Raw genomic sequence first — 14,492 nt, forward strand, 5'->3', positions numbered from 1 at the left:
CGCAATGTATGCCAACGAACCAGAGAGTAATGCGAGCAAGAACCACAAATTTATAGACTCTGAGCATGTGATCACAGTAATAACCATGAATACAGTGCCCAATTGTAACAAGCCACTGTAATGAGCTAGATATAAATATGATCATCAATTACTCGATAGCCAACAATCTTAGCATTCTGATCTAACAACCCAGACGCAGCCTCAAATGTCATTCCACGATCAATCATTAATGTGAACAGAGTAGTTGAAGCCCCAAACATGGGATCCGCATGTACTGTCTGAGGAGATCCTTGAAACTTTATAAGGTTGGCCTTGATATCAACAATTCCCGAATCAAAATCACCTGCTAATTTGAAAAAAGCGTAAACACTATATGATTGGGATAGCAATACAAAACCATCAATGAATAAATATAAAATCTACACTAAAGCATTCTTCAAAAATCGACAGTTTTACAAGACTGCGTTCCATCGCATTCTTCAATTAATGAGATAATCCTATAGTCGGCTAGTCGGCTACTATAGTATTAGAATGCTTCTGGCAGAACGATTCAATTCTATCCCATGCCTCTTCCAATGTAGCAGAAGGAGTTCCAAATGATATTCTTATCCAATTTGTGCTGAAGCAAACTCCATGTCATCCTTGATGTCTTTAAGGGCTGATATATTTATCTCCACCATGATAAACATAGATCCCTTCGGCCTTGAGTGACACCATAGAGAATGTCTGCTGCTGTTTCCAGTAAGTGTAACGTCTGCTCAAAAAGTAGCCTACACAATCGTTGTAGGACCAGGAGTTGTGTTTATGAGCATCTCGACTCCTTCTTGGATCTTGCCTCGTTTAAGAATGCCATGAGGATCGCAAGCAACGAGCCATCCAAACCGTCAACCAGGAATTAACAATCGCTTTGAAATTCCTCCAAGAGTAATGACTGGTGTGATGGAAGCAAATTTTGCCATAGCCTCAAATTTACTCCCTCCAAAGACCATGTGCGCATATACTTCATCTGAAACAATAAGGATTCCTAAGTGTCCTGTGGTTTTTGCAATCTGTAATAGGTGTTCATAGGAGAAGACAACACCACAAGGATTGCTTGGATTAATGATAACCATTGCCACAGTTTTGTCATCGGCCAATGCCTCTACTTGATCCAAGTCAACTTCCCAGTTATTCTCTGGAATCAAGTCATAAAACTGGATTTCAATGCCATTGTAACCACAAGCAGTTTCATAAACTGGAAATCCTGGTCGTGGTTTTGAGCCTTTAGTGGCCAATACTTGCATGCATACTTGCATAGCTTGCGAGCAACCAACTGTGAGGTACACATGAGGAAAAATACTCTGCAACAGGAAAAATACTCTGCAACAGCAAAGGGTATATGAGGCTATGAATATTTGATCAAGATCTGGACCTGCAACATCAATTTTCCAACATCAATTTTCCAAAAGAATTCTCTTTCCCGCGCGATCCCTCTCTAACTACATCCAACACACTTGGAGATTTTTGGTTGCTCATTCAAGGCAGCCTCTGCTACATGAAAAACTGGATTTTGATTTACTTTAGATTCGTCATCTTTGCTTGAAGTAGACTGATCTTTGGAAAGATTCAAAGCTTGTCGTGTACGAATAATGAATGAAGGAGCGGAATTGTTGATTTGATTATTAAATTGCCAGACTTTGATTGCTGATGATGCTTTGTTTTGTGTTTGTGCTTTTGCAGAGATAGGAGCTGAGGAAGCTGCTCCCTTTTGAAGAGCTGGAGATAAATTACATAATCTAAAACAACACATTAATGATTTCTTCTTCAAAACAGGGTTTTGAAGAAGAATCAATCTCTGACATGAGACGGAGTCTAACATCGGCTCCACTTGGGATGGCAGCTGCCGCTCCGTGGAGGTGCCAAGAACCGCAGAACTTTGGGAGAGCAGACAGTGCCTCCACCCATTGGGCAATGGAGTCATCATCAACACAACTACAACTCTTGACTTAATTTTCACACTGAAACTGAACTGAAACAATCTTCAAGCAAACTAAAACAAGATGCTGCCCTTATGGCTGCTTATTTATTTACAAAGCTACCCTACTTTGCTGTACAAACACTAGATCAGGTAATACTAAAATGCCATATTAACCATTCAAGTAAACCTGAAAATGACGACGCTGGAGAATGCTGCCACGAAGTCACAGATGCAATTGCTGGCAGCCCTTCATGCACGTACTGAGCCCGGTCATGGAAAAGACAGCCTGATCTGTCAATCAGACTGAAAAACATGTCCATGTATGCCGCAATAGGATCACGGAAGCCGGACTCTGTTGGCTGCCCCAACTCTGCAACACATACTTCCAGCTGCACATTGTCAATGTAAACATCTATAGGCAAGTCGACTATTTCTTGTTGCGAAGGAGGAAGGATTTCCAAGAACTTTTTAGGGTCTTGGAAATCATATGACTGAATCTGCTCATCGAGATACTGAATCTCATTTTCAACTCTTTCAACAACTAACTCACAAAATCTAGTTTTGCTTTCAAGATGAAGCTTCGGAGATTTCAAACATTGAAGGAAAATACTGAAAAATTCTTCATTAATTTCAATATCTACTAACCACTCTCTAACTCCGTTTAGAGCTTCACGAAGTGCAGGGTCTGCCACATACCCTACCATTGCATGAACAGATCAGCATGCGTTGGAATGTCTGGATCGAGTTGGAGTCGCCAGGTGAATGGTTCAGCCTGCATAAGTGTCTGACTGCTGTCCACCATCAGCATCAGATCTGCACCTTGATTGCATGTACTGGGACAAAACAATCAACAAATTGAATGTTCTCCCCAGTATGGTCGCTAGTATGTTAGCGCTTGAGATTTCACCTCAGGCTGAGAAAGGTAAACCTCAAGGCAACATCAAACCATTCAGCCCCGTAGCTAGCCCTACGGGGCAGGAGAAGGCTCTCTCCGGTCAATCTCGGTAGATTTTTCAATAGAATGAGATGACCAACAAGGTAACACTGATATTAGGCTAGTAAACTGATTAAAAAGATTGATTTGGGGTTTTTAATTAAATGACGGGGTTTTTCTGGGCTACATGGGTAAAATCACAGCTTGAAACAGAGAAATATAATGAACAACACAGGTTATCGACTGAGGCAAGGTAGGAAAGAAATTTAGCATCAAATTTAGATTTAAATGGGATGGCAAGACTGGTGAGGAGCTGCCAAGGGCATATAACTGAATCCTTGTCAAACAGAGGAAAACATTAAACATGAACAAAATTATAGGCAGAGCATGGCAGGCATGAATTCTTACCTAAACACTTCATTTGTTCAGTTAGAAATGATCATGTAGTGAAATGAAACATAACAGATTACATATGAAACAAAAGAAAAACTTGTGCTAAATTATCATACCACAGGAATCTCAGAAGTCAGAGCTGTGAAATTTCATTAAAAATCTCTGTCATAGACTGTACAATGAAACTCAGTTTCTCCTCCAGCTCTCAGCACTCAGAACTCTCCCCTTTTTTCTCCTTTTTTTTTTTCAAAATGAATTTTTAATACAATAAATAAAATGCTGCCCAAAACAGGGGCGCTGTTTTAACTAACATTACAAAAATTGGAAAGAACGTTTTCTTCTATTCTAAAATAGAACCGTGTCCCTAAAAATCCTCTGATCATTGGCTAATTAAAAGACAAATACTGGAGCGCATATCTTTTTGATTTCTGAGGTCTTGAAATAGGAAATTCGTTCCTATTTTTCTGTTGCGGTTGATGTCTTTGTGGCGTGAATGAGGACCGGACTTAGTGCCCTGGCGTGGTTGACATCACCCGATTCCATATCTAAAGAGAAAACCTTTTTTATCGTAAATATCTGTTTTTGGGGCGCCCTCATCATTCGTGAAAGTGGCGGTGGTGATAGTGAGGAGAAAATAAGCCACGACATCCAGTTTCATGCGCAATTGCCTGTCCGTCCCTGCGTCAAATGCACCTGTAGAAGCATCCACAACTAAGACTGCGACATCTGCTTGAGACGCCCCAACGATCCAGTTTGGAACAAAATCTTATGCCCGGGAGAATCTAAAAATACTACATGAAATTTGACGGTGTCAAAATGTGCTACAGTAACTGTCATAGTTACGCCTCTCTCCCTTCCTTCTGGACTTTCATCCAGAACCCATGCATATGCAAAGGATTCCTTCCCTTTTCCCGAAGAATGGCCAAAAAACATAACGCATAGCCGCCATGGAACACAAACACTCAAAACTGCATTTGGAGCCTCTTGGATTGGATCGATAACTTTAGCAGGCCAGGCAGGATCACCACGCCTTCCAGACTTAGCCCAGACAATATCACCCAAATCAAACTCTTCTAGAGGATGCAAACCCTTCACTGGAACCCCTGATGTTGTTCTTTCTTTAGGCATAAGACTTGGCATACTGTCTATATCAGCAGATTCAAAAGATCTCGGCGAAGACTTTGGAATGGTTATTCTATTTCTACGTTCAGAAACCATATTCAATTTAGTGGTATCAATGCTTTTCAAACCTTTTGAATTAAATTTATTCCATGGTTCAAGAATAAAATCTTTGAAGCGGGAAGGAAGCATCTGGGTTCTCCCGCGAGTGGTCCTTACAACTGGGGCCCGTGTATCCAGCTCTTCTAATTGATTTGCTGGACTATCAAAATTGAATGCTTCGCCAGGAATAGTTATATACCGCAATGTATGCCAACAAACCAGAGAGTAATGCGGGCAAGAACCACAAATTTATAGACTCTGAGCATGTGATCACAGTAATAACCATGAATACAGTGCCCAATTGTAACAAGCCACTGTAATGAGCTAGATATAAATATGATCATCAATTACTCGACAGCCAACAATCTTAGCATTCTGATCTAACAACCCAGATGCAGCCTCAAATGTCATTCCACGATCAATCATTAATGTGAACAGAGTAGTTGAAGCCCCAAACATGGGATCCGCATGTACTGTCTGAGGAGATCCTTGAAACTTTATAAGGTTGGCCTTGATATCAACAATTCCCGAATCAAAATCACCTGCTAATTTGAAAAAAGCGTAAACACTATATGATTGGGATAGCAATACAAAACCATCAATGAATAAATATAAAATCTACACTAAAGCATTCTTCAAAAATCGACAGTTTTACAAGACTGCGTTCCATCGCATTCTTCAATTAATGAGATAATCCTATAGTCGGCTAGTCGGCTACTATAGTATTAGAATGCTTCTGGCAGAACGATTCAATTCTATCCCACGCCTCTTCCAATGTAGCAGAAGGAGTTCCAAATGATATTCTTATCCAATTTGTGCTAAAGCAAACTCCATGTCATCCTTGATGTCTTTAAGGGCTGATATATTTATCTCCACCATGATAAACATAGATCCCTTCGGCCTTGAGTGACACCATAGAGAATGTCTGCTGCTGTTTCCAGTAAGTGTAACGTCTGCTCAAAAAGCAGCCTGCACAATCGTTGTAGGACCAGGAGTTGTGTTTATGAGCATCTCGACTCCTTCTTGGATCTTGCCTCGTTTAAGAATGCCATGAGGATCGCAAGCAACGAGCCATCCAAACCGTCAACCAGGAATTAACCATCGCTTTGAAATTCCTCCAAGAGTAATGACTGGTGTGATGGAAGCAAATTTTGCCATAGCCTCAAATTTACTCCCTCCAAAGACCATGTGCGCATATACTTCATCTGAAACAATAAGGATTCCTAAGTGTCCTGTGGTTTTTGCAATCTGTAATAGGTGTTCATAGGAGAAGACAGCACCACAAGGATTGCTTGGATTAATGATAACCATTGCCACAGTTTTGTCATCGGCCAATGCCTCTACTTGATCCAAGTCAACTTCCCAGTTATTCTCTGGAATCAAGTCATAAAACTGGATTTCAATGCCATTGTAACCACAAGCAGTTTCATAAACTGGAAATCCTGGTCGTGGTTTTGAGCCTTTAGTGGCCTATACTTGCATGCATACTTGCATAGCTTGCGAGCAACCAACTGTGAGGTACACATGAGGAAAAATACTCTGCAACAGCAAAGGGTATATGAGGCTATGAATATTTGATCAAGATCTGGACCTGCAACATCAATTTTCCAGCATCAATTTTCCAGAAGAATTCTCTTTCCCACGCGATCCCTCTCTAACTTCATCCAACACACTTGGAGATTTTTGGTTGCTCATTCAAGGCAGCCTCTGCTACATGAAAAACTGGATTTTGATTTACTTTAGATTCGTCATCTTTGCTTGAAGTAGACTGATCTTGGAAAGATTCAAAGCTTGTCGTGTACGAGTAATGGATGAAGGAGCGGAAGGCATTGTTGATTTGATTATTAAATTGCCAGACTTTGATTGCTGATGATGCTTTGTTTTGTGTTTGTGCTTTTGCAGAGATAGGAGCTGAGGAAGCTGCTCCCTTTTGAAGAGCTGGAGATAAATTACATAATCTAAAACAACACATTAATGATTTCTTCTTCAAAACAGGGTTTTGAAGAAGAATCAATCTCTGACATGAGACCGAGTCTAACAATAACCACAACTTACCATTGCTCATGTCTTTGAAAATCTCCATGCCCAAAATCTGTCTTGCTACTCCTAGATCTTTCATATCAAACGTCCTAGCCCTCTAAGCCTTTAACCTGTTGATCTCACTTATGATTTTTCTTGCTAAAAGCATATCGTCAACATATAATACTAAGATAATGAACATGTCATTACTTAATTTCTTAAAGTAAACACAATGATCATATTCACTTCTTATATAATTTTGGTTCATCATGAAAGAATCAAATTCCTTATACCATTGTTTCGGCGACTGCTTCAGACCATACAATGATTTCTTCAGCCTGCAGACAAATTTCTTGTTACGATTTTGAACAAACCCTTCAGGTTGTTCCATATAAATCTCTTCATCTAAATCTCCATGTAAGAATGCAGTCTTAACATCTAGTTGTTGTAATTCTAAATCAAGTAAAGCAACTAATGCTAAGACAATTCGAATTGAAACAATTTTAACAACTGGTGAAAATATCTCATGAAAGTCAATCCCTGCTTTTTGAGAAAAACCTTTCGCAACCAGCCTTGCTTTGTACCTGTCTTCTTTATCATCAACTCCCTTTTCAATTTGTAAACCCATTTACATCCTACAGTTTTTCTGTCATTGGGAAGTTCTACGAGGTTCCATGTCGAATTCTTGTCTAATGCCTTCATTTCTTCCTTCATAGCTTCTTTCCACTTATCACTATTAGAACCTTCTACAGCTTCCTGATAGCATAAAGGTTCATCATCATTAGCGGTTAAAGCAACTGAAGTAACATAATCATCATACCTTTTAGGACGATATCTGATTCTTGTGGACCTTCTTAAAGATGTTTCTGGTTCTTCTACAATTCACTGATTATTATATGTAGGAACTTCTTCATGATCTTCATCTGAAACTCGTTCTTCTTTACTATCATTAGTGTTTGAACTGGTTTCAAACTGAATATGTTGAAACTTAGGTACATTTTCTTGTTTCAATTTAATATCTACATCTGGATTATCGAGTGAAGATTCATTGAATTTAACATCTTTGTTAATGATGATCTTGTGAGTAGTAGGATCCCACAACCTGTATCCCTTAATCCCAACACCATATCCAACAAAGATATATCTTTTTTATTTAGGATCTAATTTAGAACGCTGATGTTTCAGAATTAGAGCATATGCATCACAACCAAAAACTTTCAGTTTAGAATAATCACAAGGATGACCTTTCCATACCTCTTGAGGAATTTTGCATCCTATTGCAGTTGATGGTGATCGATTTATCAAATAACAAGCCGTAGATACTGCTTCTGTCCATAATTCCTTCTGCAAATTGGCGTTACTTAGCATACTTCTTGCTCTTTCTAAGAGAGTCTTGTTCATGCGTTCAACAACTCCGTTTTGCTGAGGAGTATAAGCAGTAGTTCTATGTCTTTCGATCCCAACTTCCTTGCAATAATTATCAAATTCCTTTGAAGTAAACTCACCACCATTGTCAGTTCTTAAACATTTAATGGTTCTTCCAGTGATATTTTCTACTAATGCTCTAAACTGCTTGAAAACTGTGAATACATCAGACTTTCTTTTCAACATGTAGACCTATACTTTCCTAGAGAAATGATCTATAAAAGATACAAAATATGATGATACTCCATATGAGGTTGTAGGAGAAGGACCCCAAACATCAGAATGGATATAAGCAAGGATTCCCTTACTAGTATGTTTTCTAGTTTTAAATTTTTGCTTGCTTTGTTTCCCATATATACAATGTTTGCAGAAATCTAACTTAAAAGACTTTAAACTAGAAAGTAACTTACGATCAAATAAAATGTTTAATCCTCTTTCGCTCATATGGCCCAACCGTTGATGCCATAGTTGAATAGAATCACTGTAGTTTTCAGATACAATTGAAGCATGATCTGTCTCTATTCTTCCTTCTAACTAAAAAGGATTTCCAAACTTCTTTGCTTTCATCACTAGTAGGATTCCTTTATAAATTTTCATTACTCCACCTTGAATAAAAGTTTTATATCCATTTGTGTCTAGCACTCCTAGAGAAATAATATTTTTTCTGAGTTCATGCACATGTCTTACATCAGTTAAGATTTTAATTGTCCCCTCAAACATTTTAATTTGGATGCTTCCAATTCCCACAACATTACATGAGACATCATTTCCCATGTAAACTACTCCATCATTGATTGATTTATAAGTTTTAAACCACTCTTTATGAATGCACATGTGATTGGACGCACTCGAATCTAACAACCAATGTTGATCATAAGCATCACTTATACCTGAACCGGATGCCGAACCTGTATCTGTAGTGTTTGCTTCTTTATTTTCTGTTGAAGATTCATCTTTGGATGTTTGCTGTCTCTTCCAACAATCCTTCTTCAAATGTTCCGATTTGCTGCAAAACCAGCATTTTAGCTTACTCTTCTTCCCTTTCGATTTTGACCGAGAGTTGTTCTACTTACTAAACCGTCTTTCTTTAGATCGACCTCTAACCATCTTGCTTATGATGTAGAGGTTTCTTGATTTGACCTTTTTCTGGTTTCTTCAGACAACATAGCTCCAACAACATCATCAAATTCAAGGGTTTCTGATGAACTAAGACTTATAGAAGTAAAAAAATGATCCCATGACTCAAGCAACGAGCATAATAGAGTTAAAGATTTATCTTATGAATCAAATTTTACTTCTATGCTATCTAACTACACCAAGAAAGTATTAAATGTATTCAAATGATCAGTTATTGTCGTACCTTCCTTCGTGCACAAGTTGTACAGTTGTCTCTTTAGAAGAATCGTATTTGTTAAGGATTTAGTCATGTACAACTTTTCTAGCTTTGTCCATAGACCAGTGGTAGTTTTCTCTGACACGATGTTAAATAAAACATCATCTGCCAAACACAATCGAATGCCGCTTAGTGCTCTATCATCGATGTCACTCCATTCGTCATCTGTCATGGCGATAGGTTGTTTTGATTTTCCCAAAAGTGCCTTCGCCACACCTTGTTGAATGAGTAAATCGTGCATCTTAACTTTCCAGATTTCGAAGTTATTTCTCCCATTAAACTTCTCGATCTCAAACCGAGAACTTTGAGTTTTTGACATTTTAATTTGCCTTTTTCTCTATGGATCCTTAATTTCCTTTTTAATCAAATTAACAATTTGATAAAATTCCACAAACTGTAAATTGCAAATACCAGCAACTAGCAACGAATGGAATGGCATTTCAATGCAGCTAGCAACTATCAAGACACAACTCACCTTATAAGCAACAATAAATCACCTCATTCTTAAATTAATAGCGCAGACTTCCTTTGTGTTACAACCTAATTTGCAGCGTTTTTCTTTTGAACTTGGATTTATCTTTGACATGGTCCACAAGACTTACAGCCGGAGAAAGATCGATGCATTATTAGAGCCGCAGATTGGTCTCTGCTTACAAACAGGCTCCATTAATCAACAACGAAAGCACCAGCTCACGGCGCTCTTCCCACTTGGAATCATAGAACCACAAGCCACCACAGAAAGGAACCTTTGCTTGCCCAGACGATTTGATCCGCTGTAGAAAACACCAGCCTAAGTCTCCCACGCATACGCAGATTACGCACAAGCCGCACAACGTTCCTCACCAAACATATTTGCACCAGCTTCATAGTCCTCTTATTCCAATTGTCAAAATTAGCACAACGGAAAACAATATAAATTCACGCATACACATCAGAAAACATGAGACAACATTTAAGGTGGTTCACCCAACCAATCTGGGCTACGTCCACCAAATAGAGGTATCAACTTTTCAATTATTCAACAAGAGATTACAAGAGCAGATTTGCACGTCTGCACTTCCTCTTCTTCACACCTCACACACATTTACCTCTACAGGCTTACAATTTTATAGATGTAGAGACGAAACTAAACAATAAATTCTATCACAACAAAAATAGGATAGAATTTCTCCTCATCAGGATTTGATGCAGTCAGTTTAGGAACAAATCCTATTGTTGGCATTATCCATGAGATTTTAGCCAAATTAATATATACAAAATCTCAACAAATATTGTGCCATTGATATGGGTTAATGAAATTGTTATCATTCAATTTCTTGAACAACATTTGATTATAAGGTTTGGTGTTCCTCTAATTATGATATCTGACAATGTTTCTTATTTTTCTTCCTCTTGACTATTTCAGTCTACTTTAGATAAAATGATGATTCTCCATTATTCAATCAACTATTATCCACTAGTAAATAGGGTGGATAAATCTACTAATAAGAATTTGTTTCACCTCCTAAAAAAGGAAATAGTTGAAAGCCATAAGAACTAGAAAAATGCTTTACTCAATTCCTTATGGGTTTATAAAGTAATACTTAAAGGGGCTTTGGGGCATCTCCACACTATTTGGTGTAAGTACAAGAGGCAATTTTAGCACCTGATTTTTTCTTATCTTCATTATAGATTTCTTGAGTTTTTCAAGGCCAATTTTCTTTTTCTCTTCAAAATTTGATAGACACATTAGTCATGTGGAAAGAGGAAAGACAAGGAGCTAAACAAAAGCTTGTTTCTCATCAATAAATTATGAAAAGATGGTTTTATGAACACAATGGTGTTGGCTAGTTGAATTGTTTATGAATTAAACATTCAAGTTCCACATTAATTGTCGACCAGGGAAAGTCTTTTTATTTCAAAGGCACTGCGTACTGTATGTACTTAAAGTCTAAAAGCATCGAAAGCTGTAGTATACGTAATTCTTACGCTATATCATTACAGTACTTGTTAAAATGAAAGCAATTAATTAAAACTACGAATCTGGAAAGCAAAATAATGGACGCTCTGTTGGCAGAGGATCAGGACCCTATCCTCCAGATGGGGACGTTCAGCACCTGCCCCTGTAACTAGAATTACTGATGCACACTGCACTCTCATTCACCGGTGAGAAACAAACTCAAAGATCAATGAAACAGAGTACTAGTAAAACAAAGAATACCAGAGGTAATGCTATCAAATCCAAACAGAGTACCAAAGAGAAATTACTGCACACTTACACACTTAACAGGAAATTAAATGGGTGAATCTTGTGAGGAAGGTGGGCCCAGTCCCTCTCACAAGATTCCCCAGAAAAACGAAGACGGGATTAAGTGCTCAAAACAGTTTTATATTCATCTGCCAAAAGGATTAAATACAAATAGAGTTCGGACTTGCTGATGTTCTCAGAATCTCAGTTACAGACTGACCATAGACACCGACTAACTCCCGTTTCATGTAGATGTCTCCTCTTTATAGAGGAGACATCTATTACAATAGAATATTACAGCCTGTTCAGTTAACCCATTTTGTCAAAAATAAGCAATTCAGAGTGCTGTTACAACAGTATGATAATACATTCTTTTCTTGAGCTTTAGCTGTTACTCGGCGGGTACTGACTTTGACTGTCTTCTCGGGATCTTCATATTCCTTCGCCATTGCCCCATGCTGTTCATGCTGACTGTGTTCTTCTTTCTTTAGACTTTCCGCTTGATTATGCCACGTCACAATTCTCTAGATAGCTGCCATCTGTTGTTCGTGGCTGTTACAAAATGGCTTGCTTTAGGTAATTGCTGTTGCTGGTGTTGCAGCAACTGCGTAGTTGCTGTTTCTGGTGTTGCAGCAACTGCGTAGTTGCCGTTTCTGGTGTTGCAGCAACTGCGTAGTTGCTGTTTTTAGTGTTACAGCAACTATTCATTATAACTCCTGCAAGCTTAAGACAATTATTTGACAATTTAGTCAGCGTTTTCCAAGGATAAGTATAAAGATATTCACGAATATGAAATAAACAATTAAACATAGACATGCGGAAGGTTACTTCATACCTTGGGGTTAATATGTCATTATAAAATAAAAGCTTTCACTTATGACTGCAAAAAGGGTAATTACACGGCAAAAGATAAGGTCAAAAATAGGTCAATTGTGAGTCCCAACATCCCCCCCAACTGAAGAGATTGCATGTCCCCATGCAATGTCTACTCTGAGTCTGAGTCGGAGAACTGGGACGAACAATGAAGATTACTAAGACAATAGCTGTAGGGAGTAACATCAAACTTGTCTCTGTAACCACAAACAGTTCGCAACTGTTTCCATACTGCTGCCTCTTCTCTGTTAGAAAGTCCAAACTGAACCTTATACTGATCACCCGACAACCATAAAAGTGGGAACTTGAATTTGTAACCTATCCAGTTTTCTGCACAGATTTGCATGCTTTCAACATACCGAGGTACCCTTGATAATGCTACTTGCAGATTTGCTGGGTTATACGGGTGATATTCTTTCCTTTCTGTGGGGCAATTATCCCAAAATAATTTATTTGCTTTCACAACCAATGATGCTTTGGTTTTTATATACTGCTGACAGTCTGTTAGGACCTCTGTTCGCAGTCTCATAACATGATCCTTCATCTTATCATTTTCTATCATTTTTAAATGTTGCAAAATGAAAGTGGCAGCGTTCTGTGGTTCAGCCCGAATCCACAAAAGGCAATTCTGTTCGTTCTGGACGCCTGAGACATAGGCATTTTGCCAGGTGAGCTGATTTGCCAAAAAGGAAATGAAAGCTCTCAGTTGTATATCACCTGCTACAGGTGTCATATTCATGTTTCTTTCTTCAGATACTGCCTCATTATGGAGGTATAATTCACATAGCAGGTTTTGGTCACTTTTGGGTGCTTCTGCAAAAGTTTTCATAAACTGATCTGCTGTGACCACTTGATAAGGCCTCCCCTCCTTGATGGCCTTCAGCTGAATAAATGCAAGCCTTTCCCTTAAGAATGTGGCATAGTTGAAGGAGGGTTTCCTTGCGGCGAGCATCCTTTGGCATAACTCAAACATCAGGGACATCCTGTGTTTCAGCTCCTTAATTTCTTTATACTGGGACCTGCACTGTTCCAGTGCTTCCCAGTTCCTATAGGCATGATCAAACCAGGTCCCTTTCTGTTGCTCAAATGCTTTCCCTTGGGATTGATGATATTCTCTCCACCATATGCGTTTCACTTCCAGCAAACTTTCTGTTTCTACACATGCATCTTTAACAGTGGGAGGCTCTGTTTGCATACAGGCGTCAACCAAAATCATCTGTTCTGTCGAAGTGGGCTGGGATGATCCAGCATCTTTTTCTTCATCTTCCACCAGAACTTCTTCCTCTTGCTGGTCTAATTCATTGTTCTCCAGATTGATTTTGGTGGTCCAGGGTGGATCTGTCTCTTTTTCTTCTTCTGCTCCTTGCTTCAATTCTTCCTTGTTTCCTTCTGAGACTGTTTGCTCTTTTTCCATAGTAGTCTGGGTAGGCCGGGGTGAATCTGTATCTTCTTCCTTTTTCTCCTGCATAGCATCGGGAAGCTCCTTTGTTTGTTCTTGTGCAGCCGCTGAGGAACTTACTGGTTCTTGTGTGTCAGTAAGTTCTTGATCTTGTACAGCTTCAGGTGGACTTACTGGTTCTTGTGTATCAGTAGATCTCATTGACTGCATTTCTTCTAAGGATCCTGTTGGTTCTTGTGTAACAACAGGGTTCTCTTTCTGCACTTCCTCTGAAGCTGGTTCTTCTATCTGCACATGCTCAGGGTTTTCTGACTGTAATTTTTCTGAAGCTCCTGTTGGTTCTTGTGTGTCAACAGGGCTTGCTGGCTGCGCTTTTTCTACAGATCCTGTTGGTTCTTGTGTAACAACAGGTCTTTCTGTTTCAGCAGAGAATTGTGAGATTTTTACTTCAGCATCAACAGACTCCTTTGTTTCATTTTCAGCCTCGGGGGCTTCCTCTATTGGTTCCTGCACTAACCTATACCCTGCCTGAGCATATATCTCACCACAGCTTGTACACAGATATTCAATATCTTTGCTTTTCTCTGCTGCCGAGGCTGCTCTTGCTAAAACATGCAGACTGAATTCTTCTTGATATGCCTCCTTGATTCC

The 14,492-nt window shown here is 38.9% G+C and overlaps 1 pseudogene; it reads right to left on the reverse strand.

Moving 5' to 3' along the window:
* Positions 1 to 507: 507 nt before the first annotated feature.
* On the reverse strand, positions 508 to 1,572 carry LOC149163367 (putative aminotransferase TAT2 pseudogene; annotated as a pseudogene).
* Between the last annotated feature and the right edge of the window lie 12,920 nt (positions 1,573 to 14,492).

The sequence above is a fragment of the Pinus tabuliformis genome, chromosome 5_1 (assembly GCF_031772625.1).
Source record: "Pinus tabuliformis cultivar Carrire ecotype Pingquan chromosome 5_1, CPIR1, whole genome shotgun sequence".
NCBI lineage: Eukaryota > Viridiplantae > Streptophyta > Pinopsida > Pinales > Pinaceae > Pinus > Pinus tabuliformis.